The sequence below is a fragment of the Sminthopsis crassicaudata genome, chromosome 3, assembly GCF_048593235.1.
Source record: "Sminthopsis crassicaudata isolate SCR6 chromosome 3, ASM4859323v1, whole genome shotgun sequence".
NCBI lineage: Eukaryota > Metazoa > Chordata > Mammalia > Dasyuromorphia > Dasyuridae > Sminthopsis > Sminthopsis crassicaudata.
The window spans coordinates 224,971,367-224,981,069 of record NC_133619.1 but is presented as its reverse complement, the minus strand read 5'-3'; the positions used below and the strand labels follow the sequence as shown (position 1 = coordinate 224,981,069).

Genomic DNA, 9,703 nt, shown 5'->3' with positions numbered 1-9,703 from the left:
GCCTGTATGTGTGTGTATATCTTATATTGGTCGGGAGAGGGGGGTAGGGGGAAGGTTAGAGCTGTGCACTACTTCGGAGAAAGGTGGGGCGCTAGGACCCACGCGGGCTCCAGCTCCCGGATCCCCACTCTCTCACCTCTCTAACCACCCCAGTTTCTGCTCCCTCCCCAGGCCGGGCTCCGCAGCGCCGGAGACGGAGCCAGAGCCGCCGCAAGGAGGGGAAGCGGCGGGTGGAGCGGCAGGGCTGCGGGAGGCCTTGGTCAGGCAGGGAAGGAGGGAAGGAGGAAGGCGGAGAGAGGAGGGGGAGGGAGGGGAGACAGCGGAGGAGGCGGAGAGAGGGAGCGCGACAGAGCGAGCGGAGGGAGGGAGGGAGCACAGGAGGCGGCGGCGGCGGAGGAGGAGGAGGCGGAGGAGGAGGAGGAGAGAAGAGGACAGGACAGAACAGGGCAGGACGGAGGGACGGAGCAGGGCCGGGCCGGACCGGCCACACGGTAATTAGCGCCGCTCTGGGCGGAGTGGGGGGGGAGAGGGCGGCCCCCGCGGCTGGCAGTGTCCGGGTCGTGAACACCCGCAACTGCCCTCCCTCCCCGGCTCCCTTCCCCTCCCTCGGCCCCCTCCAACTCGGAGCTGGGCGCCCGGGGCGTCCAGGGTGAGGGCGCTGGGCATTGGGTGGTGGATGCGACTTGGGGGTGGGGGGGGGGGGGAGTGTTTTGCACGTCTTATTTGTGGGTCTGTTTATTTCCCTCTGGGATCCGGAAAGCGCCCTCTCCCGTCCCCCGCTCCCACCCCCAGCTCCCAGAGACTCTCCCTCCACCACTAGCCCCCCCCTACCAGCCCCGCTCCCTCCTCCTTCCCCATTCCCTCCTCCCTTTCCCCCCCCCAGCTTCAGTCTCAAGTTCAAGTCCATACAATGCCCGCGGGGGGCCGCTCCTCCATCCCTTCCCTTAGCTCTCCTGCAGGGGCTGGGGGTGAGGGAAGAGAGGGACTACTTGGCCCCACTCCTTTGGGTTGATCTGGCTCTCTGGGGACTCTAGGCTCTGTCATGCATTGGGAGGGGGCACCCACAACCCGCTCCTCCATAACCGCCCCCCCGCCCCGATCTTGACTCGGGCTGCTTACGAATTCGTCTTGCGCCCCCCACCCTCCCGCCCCTTGGATGACGGGCTGAGAATCCAAGGGCTGACGAATTAGGAGAGCTAGGATCTCAATTCTCCAAATAATCCGCCCCTCTGCCCTACGGGGAAACGAGGGTAAAGGACTGGGGACTGAGGGCAGAGCAGCGGTAGCCGCGGCAGAAAATGGCAGCCTGGCACGACCCTTCGCCCCCCTTCCCTCCCTTCCCTCCCTCGCTGGCCCGGCCCGGCCCCCTCCAGGCCCTCGGCCCCCTGCGGGGGCGGAGGACCCTGTAGGGCCTCCCAGGGGTGGGGTGGCTGAAGGAAAGGGGCGGAGGAGGAAATCTCTCAGGGAGGGGGGAATCTATTGGTCGCGGGAGCTGGGAGGGGGCACTGAGGAAGGGCTGAGTTCGCTCTGGCCCTTGCCTTCCCCCCCTTGGCCACCTGTGGCTCTGGGTGCGGGGTAAAAGCCGGGATTTGGGAAAAGGCGTAGGTGGAAGGGTGATCTATCTCTCCCTCCCTCACACGACTTTAGTCCAATCAACCTCTCCCCCCACACACCCATATACAACCCCCATTTCGGGTGCAAGGAGCGTTTGGAGCTGCACTGGGGTTGACGAGAGTCCTGCCCCAGGCCCAGCCTTCCCCACCCCCTCCCGGCCTAGGGACCTCTGTGCGGCGCCGCAATGTAGCGGGTGGGGTGGGGGGACAGGACGGGGGAGGCAGATGAGGATTTCCCTCCTCCCCCTTTCTTCCCCCCCCCCCAGCTCAGGTCTATCGGAGAGGCTGGGGGATGGGGGAAGCAGGAAAATATGGGGGTGACAGTGGAGGGGAAGCGGGCCCTGCCGAATGTTTGGGGACCCTGAAGTGGGAGCTGCTGGGCCTTTCCCGGGGGTCGCTCCCCGCTCCTGTTTCCCCTGCAGCAGCCTCCGCCCCCACCCCTTAACCCCCAAACAACACACACACACACTCTCACTCACAGAGACACACACGCTGGAGCTGGTGCAGACGTGTCCTTGAACGCTTCGCATCTGCACAGTGAAGGACGAGGCCTTGCGCAGGGGGGGGGGGGAAGAGAGGCTTTTGGGGCCCTCTGCCCCAGAGTTCCTCATCTTTCACTCCCTCCCAGGGAAAGCAAAAGTCCAGAAAGAATTCCTCACTAATTCCTACTTCTGTTGCTCTATCCCCATCTCTTTTGCACACCTCTTAAGCACCCCTTCCCCCAGTCTCGAGGCGGGGGTTGAGCTGGCATAATCCCAAAGCTTTACCCCTCCTTCTGCCCATTCCCCCAGTCCCTAGCTAGGAGCTTTAGTCTGCCTGTGATACTGTGGCTGGGAAACTGCTTTTCTCTGGACCATCTTTCCAGTTCCTAAGCCCCCTCTCTATTTTTCTTTCTTTCATCTATTAGGACCACCTTTCCTTCTCTTCTACTTTTTATTTCCCCCTTCTACTCTTCCCTTTTCTATTTTTCCTTTACTTTTCCCCTTCCCTTTAAATCACTTCTCCTCAGCTGATGGACCAGAGATGCAGATGAGAGTCCATCCCCCTGTAACTTCCCCAGTGCCCTTAAACATACAGCCTGACAATCAGTATCCTAACCCAAGATTCTCTTCAACTAGACATTCTAGTCTAGTGGGGGATCTAGCAGCAGTGGGAAAGGACTTGACAAAATTATAACCAAGGAAAGTCAACCCCCCAAATAAAGATGGATCAAATTCTGTTGTTTAACAGGTCCTGCTCTGGTCAAAGGTTGGGATCAGAGTCCCATAAGGAAGCATCCCTGCCTTATGCCTTCAGGTACAAGGGAATGTTCAGAAGACCCTGAGCACTACCGTCCACCATTGGCCAGTCACTTGTATTCAGTGGAGAACTGGCTAGAGTTGCCCCTGGCCCATGAATTTGGACAAACTTGAGGCTAGTTTAGATTTTATCAGTGGTACAGCCCCACTATACCTAAGGGACCGGAGGAGTGACAATTGGACTAGATGGCTCCTTCTCTTTTGAGATTCATCAGGATGCTTCTCTATCATTGTCTCAAAGGAGATCCCTCATTCTACCCCATATCCCATTCTTGTAGGATTAGGTAATCTAGAGGAAATGTTACATGGGGGTCCTCTTGTATTAACTAGGGGTAAGGATTCAGATAGTACTCTGATTCTTTCCCCCTTTACCTCAGCTCTATTTTAGGACTCCACCAATAATCTAATGGAAGGAGAAACTTTGTAGATTTAAAAAAAAAAAAAAAGTGTATGTGAATGCATGTACTCCAGAGGCCAGGTTTCCCCTACCCCCAATTTTCCTTTAAAGATCTTTCCCTCCCCATCTGACCCTTACTCTCAAACTACCCCTGCTCTCAGTCCCTCTTTTGCCATAGTCTTACAAGTCCTTTCCTTTACTAGTGTAACAGGTGTTAGGGAAAGCTTAAGGTGTTAGTTCTCTCAGAGACCCAGAGAATGAGATCTTTACTCAAAAATGGAATGGTTTATTTAATGAGGAAGTTATCTCTACCCTTCAAGTAGAGGTAAAATAGTCACTTGTCAAGGATGCTTCAGAGAACACTCTTGCCTTGAATGAGAGATGGGACTAGATGTCTTATAAATCCTTGATACTTTAAAGGTTCTAATTCATAATGATAGAATAGCGGGCACTGGGGAGTTGAGGTAATGTTTTTATGCAGGAGACTATGTGGGGTGTCCCTGGACTCAAACTTCTAGAAAGTACCACAATTGCATCCAAAAACTGGTTCTGTATGCTTCTGTTTGTATATGTATATTTGGTATCTCTCTCTTAGATACCAAGTGAAGGTTGGCTTTTACATATATTCTAGTATCTTTCACTATTTGTATGTCTGTCAATTCATATAGTATTTTATACCTGCTCTTCTGGTTTATTTCTACACAAGGATATCTATGATTCCGATGTTTGGGTCTCTTTGTATCTTTAAATATGATTGGTTCTGAGGAATGTATGTACTGTATTAAAGAATATTAGAAGGGACTCTGACATTTTTATATCTAACCTCAGTTTATAGGTAAGGAAACTAAGTTGAGACAGGTGAAATCTCTTGTTCAAAAACACAAAGCAAATCAATATGAGAGCCAGAACTTGAACTCAGAGCTCCTTAGTTTCAGTAAAGGTGACTTTCCACTGCATTGTGCTGCATTTTATCTAAGCTAGTCTGCAAAGAAGGAACTCAGAGCTGGGAGCGAGATGACATGGGATCCAATACTGGCTCTGTCATTATGCTTATGGCTCATTGGATATGTCACTAAACATCTCTGGGGCTGGGTTTCTCCATCTATAAAATGGGAACCATAGATTTGAAAGAAGAGACTTCAAAGATTATGTAGTCCTATATCATCCAATAATCTCTAATTAACCAATCTCCAAAGGTTGTTATGAGGAAGAAGTGAAAGTACTATGTCAACACAATTATTATTTACTAGGTGTTCGTAGGATCCTGTATGATTGATAGGTTCTGTTTATCTAATATTTTGGCTTTTCTACTGCTCTCTGGTGTCCCATAACCCTGTCAATTTAAAGGATCTAGAAATTCTGACCCACTATTACCAGAGCCATCTTAATGGGTTTCAATGACTTGGAAAAATTCAATCTTTTCACCAATGTCATTTTTCTATAATCCCAGCTTTGACACTTCTTAGCTTTGTGACTGTGGGCATGTCATTTGATCTTTTTAAAGCTTGTTTCCACAATTGTGAAATGGAGCTAACAGCAGTTATACATTCTCCTTATGGCTGTTGTGAGGAAAGTACTTTGTTATCTTAAGACTCTATGTCAATATGAGTTATTATCATCAATTATAATAATTTGTATTATTTCTTGGCCATCTATTTTGCTGCAAAGCACTGTGGAGAATATAAAAAGAAGTAGATAAAACCCCTCCTACCATGCATTAGAGAGACACATGGGCAAGTGCTTATACCAGATAACAGGTGATATGCACTAGATGATTGGTCTACATAGATTTTGGCCATAAGGTCAATGGAGGTGGGATTTGAGCTGAACCATGAAAGTTGGATCATGATAAAAAAAAAAAAATTATTTTCTTCTATCACAATGCTATAAGGTTTGGAAAGGAAAGTTTCCAGCCCTGTGAGGGGAGGTAATGCAAGTGTTTTATCCTCATTTTACAGATGGGGAAACAGACTCTTTAGAGATTCTAAGTATAAGTATAAAGTGTATATCTGTGGCAGAATTCTATTTTATATATCTATATATCTGGAGTCACATAAAAATTTCTTGGGGGAAAAGAATCATGAGTGGAAAAAGTTTAAGAAACCTTAATCTATGTCACATTGTCTCTAAGGATTTCTGTAAGCAGAATGGTGGTGGGAAAGGCATTTCAGGTAGGGGAAAACACAGATTATGGTTGTCCCATACCAAGTAAAACTATGTGTCATTCAGTGCATAGTGCATAGTGATTATAAAAATGTGACCCATTTATAAGTCCTTGCACAAATTGTGCAAGATTTAGGAGAGACAAAATAGTTGTCTTCAAATATTTATTGGATTGTCATGTGAAAGGGGGGTAGGGTTCTTTGGGCTTAACCTTGGGGAAACAAAACCAGGACTTAAGAATAGAAATTCCAAAGAGGCAAATTTAGGCTAAACTTCATAATAACTAGAGTGAGTTTAAAATGGACCTTCTTTGGAGGTCCTCAGGCAAAGGCTGGATTCTTGTTCAGGTATAGGAATAAGACAGCCACTAAAGTCCCTTTCCTGATAGGAGATTTGGTGATTCTGTATCCTTATGCAAACCAGTGTATGTATGTGTGTGTGTGTGTGTATTCATCACAAAATCTGATGAAGGGTTTATTTGGGCAAAAGCCTTGGGGACTCATTGCCCAGAGAGAACAGTGAGTGTATGGCCTCATTCCTAAGACAGTGTATGGTATGTTTGAGTTCAGCTTGGGATTCATTTGTCCTCTTGGTGCTCTGTCCCTCCTGGTTTTCTTGCATTGGAAAGCTATTTACCTCTTCCTGGCTTTCAGGCCCTGATTCCTCATTCTTGGAGATTTAGCCAGGCTTAGCATATAGTTTCATTTTTCCTGTTTAAGGAACACAGAAAACATGGTTGGAGGCATTTCCTTGACTAGTCAGGTCTCTCCTGGGTTCATTTGTGATCCAGATACATGTGGATATTAGAAATAGCCAAATTCTCTGCCCTCTTCTGCTTTCCCCTTACACTTGGAGTCATTAGAATATGAGTTCTGGAGTGACGCATTAGCTATTTAATGGAGCCTTCCATCCCACTAACCAGGTGGTTAAGGGGAAGGAGGAGGGGAGGATAAGGTTCCTGAAGTCCACTGAGCCTGGCCCTGACTTTCTACTTGGGTTTGCAGCTTTCTGCTGGGCCTTGGGTTAAATGAGGAACTGACTTGACCTGCTCTCAAAGATCCCTTCCCACACAGGCCCTTCCTGCTGACGCAGCAGGAGGTAGCTTCCAAGGGCAGCCAGCTTTCTGCATTCCTGGCATGGAACGACCCTCATCTGGTTGAGGAGGGGGGCAGCTGTAAGAAGGTGGAAGGGCAAGATCAAGAGAAGAGCTCCCTTTATCCCTCCTACCCTCTCCCCTCTTCCCACTTCCACTTGCCGTTGTAATAACTGGGTGTGTTTGTTATCACACAGAGAGGTCTTCAAATTAATCCTCTGACAATGAGAGGAGCTGGATTAAATTTTATCTGGGGGACCCCAGGAGTTGTTTACATTTGAGATGTAGTAGATAGACAAGGCAGGTCAGGAACTTATTGTGGCCTTCATGGAAAGCCGGGTGTGTGTGTGTGTACATATATGCTTTGGTGTGTCCATGGGGAATCCTAATGGTAAAATAAAGAGTCCAAACTCCTTCTCCTTACATACAACCTGAAGGGCACAGTTTTAGCCTAGACTCCTTATGTCTACCCAAGGGGCACTAGGAGAAGGTCCTGGCCAACAACTGTCCTGTGTGTGCTTAGGAATTGTCATACTACTTTATGCTCAAATGCTGCTTTATAGTTCCAATGTTCTTTCCCATATTAATCTCAGTTGGGCATGGGAAGGTGAGAGGCTTGTTAGCCTCTCTTTACAGAGGAATAGAGTGAGGATCAGGGAAGTTAAATAACAGATTATAACATGTAGATGTAGATTAAATGCAGATTACAGGATGTCAGAATTGGTAGGTACTTTCCCAAAACCTAGAAAAGGACAGAGCTGACATACTATCAGTTTTTTATTCAATGTAATAAGCACTTATTTAGCATCCATCAAATGCCAGGCACTGTGCTGGGCACCAGGGACACAAAGATAAAAATTAACAATAGCATCTTCAAATTGCTTATGCTCAGTGGAGGAAGCATTATGTACTTTGATTAGTGTGTACAAAATACACAGAAGAAACATAAAGTGATTTTTTTAAAGAAGGAGATTGTGAGGAGAAAACATCAGCAACTACAAGGCCAGGACTTTTCCCATTACCCCCCTGGCTGACACAAATCGGCATACCACACAGAGGCCTTCGTTATATATAAATGTGGGAGAGCGAGCCAGCCTCACAGTCAGAAAGGCTTGGATTCCAGTTCCGCTTCTGATATACTGACTGTGGGATCCTCAGTAAGCCTCTTAACTTCTCAATGGTTCCGGTCCTCTCTCATGACTAAAGAGGAAGTGCTAATATGCATTAATAGAAGGAGTTTCCTATCTGGGAATTCCTTTTACCAATGAAATCACAGGTCTGGACCAAAATATTCTTATCCTCTTATAATTATTTGTGTCTTTTTACCTGTTTCTGCCCTCCCTCTTTTCTCTTTTTCTCTCCCCCTCGCCTCCTTTTCTCTCTCTCCCCCTTCCTGTCTCTTTCTCTCTCCCACATATACATAAGTCAGAGCTATAATTTTGTGGTATAGGGAACTTCTAGCATGGAAGTATGTCAATTCATCTGTAACATATAGATTTTGAGAGTTGCTTGAGCCAGTGAATTGCCCAGTCACACAACAATTCTGGGTCAGAGGCAGGATCTGAATAGGAGTCCTGACTTGGCTAAACACAGTATGTATGTCTACATATAGACTTTAGTAAATATAAGTTTATCTGGACACTATCCATGTGAGTTAGATTGGTTTGTTTTTTTTTTAATGTGAGGCATCTATCTTCAATGACTGATATGTCAGTGTATATCATATACATGGTTACATGGTTGTATGTTCATAGATATGTCTACAGTATAGAGTTATCTAATATGAGAGTATCTGTATATACAATCAGAATACAGAGTGAAGGCAGTTGGAGAAGTTACTTAGGTCACTGAATTCATCTAGAGTACTATGATGTGGGACAGATGAAAATAAATGTTCATCCTCTTTTTTTCTCATTGAATGTATTATTGATACTTTTAAAAAATTCATCTTCACTTATCAATGGCTCCCTTCCCATCTTGTCCCCATAGAATCCTCCCTTAAAACAGCCAAGTCCAGATAAGGAGAATAAAAGACCACATTAGCCATATCCAACTCTGTGTGTGTGTGTGTGTGTGTGTGTGTGTGTGTGTGTGTGTGTGTGTGTGTGTGTGTGACTTCTTTGAAGTCTTGTTTGGTCATTAAATTGACCAGAATTTTGGAATCTTTCAGTATTATTTTTCTTTACATGAATGTATTCATCATGCAAGTTGTTCTCCTGGTTCTCTTTATTTATCTTGACATCTAATATTCTGTTAAAAGACCTTCAGGTATGGGAGACTACACAACTCAACCCTTAATGTCAACAGGTTTCCTTAAGCTTAACTTGAGCCCCTCATACTGTACACCATTTTCTTTGTGTTCAGTCCTCAGAGGAAGCAGAATCCAGAGAGTTTTGATGCTGGTGGAAAGCATCCCTGTATAGTCCCCATGTTGTTATTGGAGGGCTATGGAATTGGGGAAGAACTTCTTCCATCTCTCTCTGTTTCTCTCTCTCTCCTCCTCTTCGCTGCTGTGTCTATCTCTCTTCTCTCTGTCTCTCTCTTTTACACACCTTCACCTCCCTATCTTCCTCCCACACACACATACAGATCAACAGCAATATGTACAAGAGGGCTCTTTGTTGGGGAGTAGTGTGACTCCAATGAAGGGACAGATATGGACAGTTTGTCCCTGTGATGATTTTTTCATAGGGCTGCATTTGGGGGCAGAATGAAAAAAGGGCCCATGATTCAGAAAACCTAATATTTGATACTACTTTTGCCACTAATTTGCTTTGTGACCTTGGGAAGGTGTTATAAACTCTTTAGTTCCTATCTTATAAGGTTGTCACCAGGCTAAGTGTATTGTAACCCTGAGATACCATATAAATGTGATTTTTTTTTTTATAATAGCACTTGCTCCCTTATTTCCCCTCCCATATAACTCTTCATGCCCCTCTTTTGGCAGCAAGGTAGTGTAAGGTTAAACCTTGAAAATAGGGAGCTGATCCACATTCTTAATGACAGTGGGTATATTCCTCTGTGAGCAATTTACTAGACCACTCATGAACTTGAAGGAAAGAATTTAAGCTTGTTAAGTCTGGGATCTTGACTTTTTAAAATCTTTTCATAATTTATGTATTGCAACTATTTAATCATC

General features: G+C 46.3%; 1 protein-coding gene across 3 annotated transcripts in view; it reads left to right on the top strand.

Moving 5' to 3' along the window:
• The first annotated feature begins 387 nt into the window (after nucleotides 1–387).
• DNMT3A (DNA methyltransferase 3 alpha) overlaps nucleotides 388–9,703 on the top strand; it is a 142,645-nt gene continuing 133,329 nt past the window's right edge. For all 3 annotated transcript variants that reach the window (XM_074300062.1, XM_074300064.1, XM_074300059.1), the window contains exon 1: nucleotides 388–491. The gene's annotated coding sequence lies outside the window, so the exon portion shown is untranslated. The remainder of the gene's footprint in view (nucleotides 492–9,703) is intronic.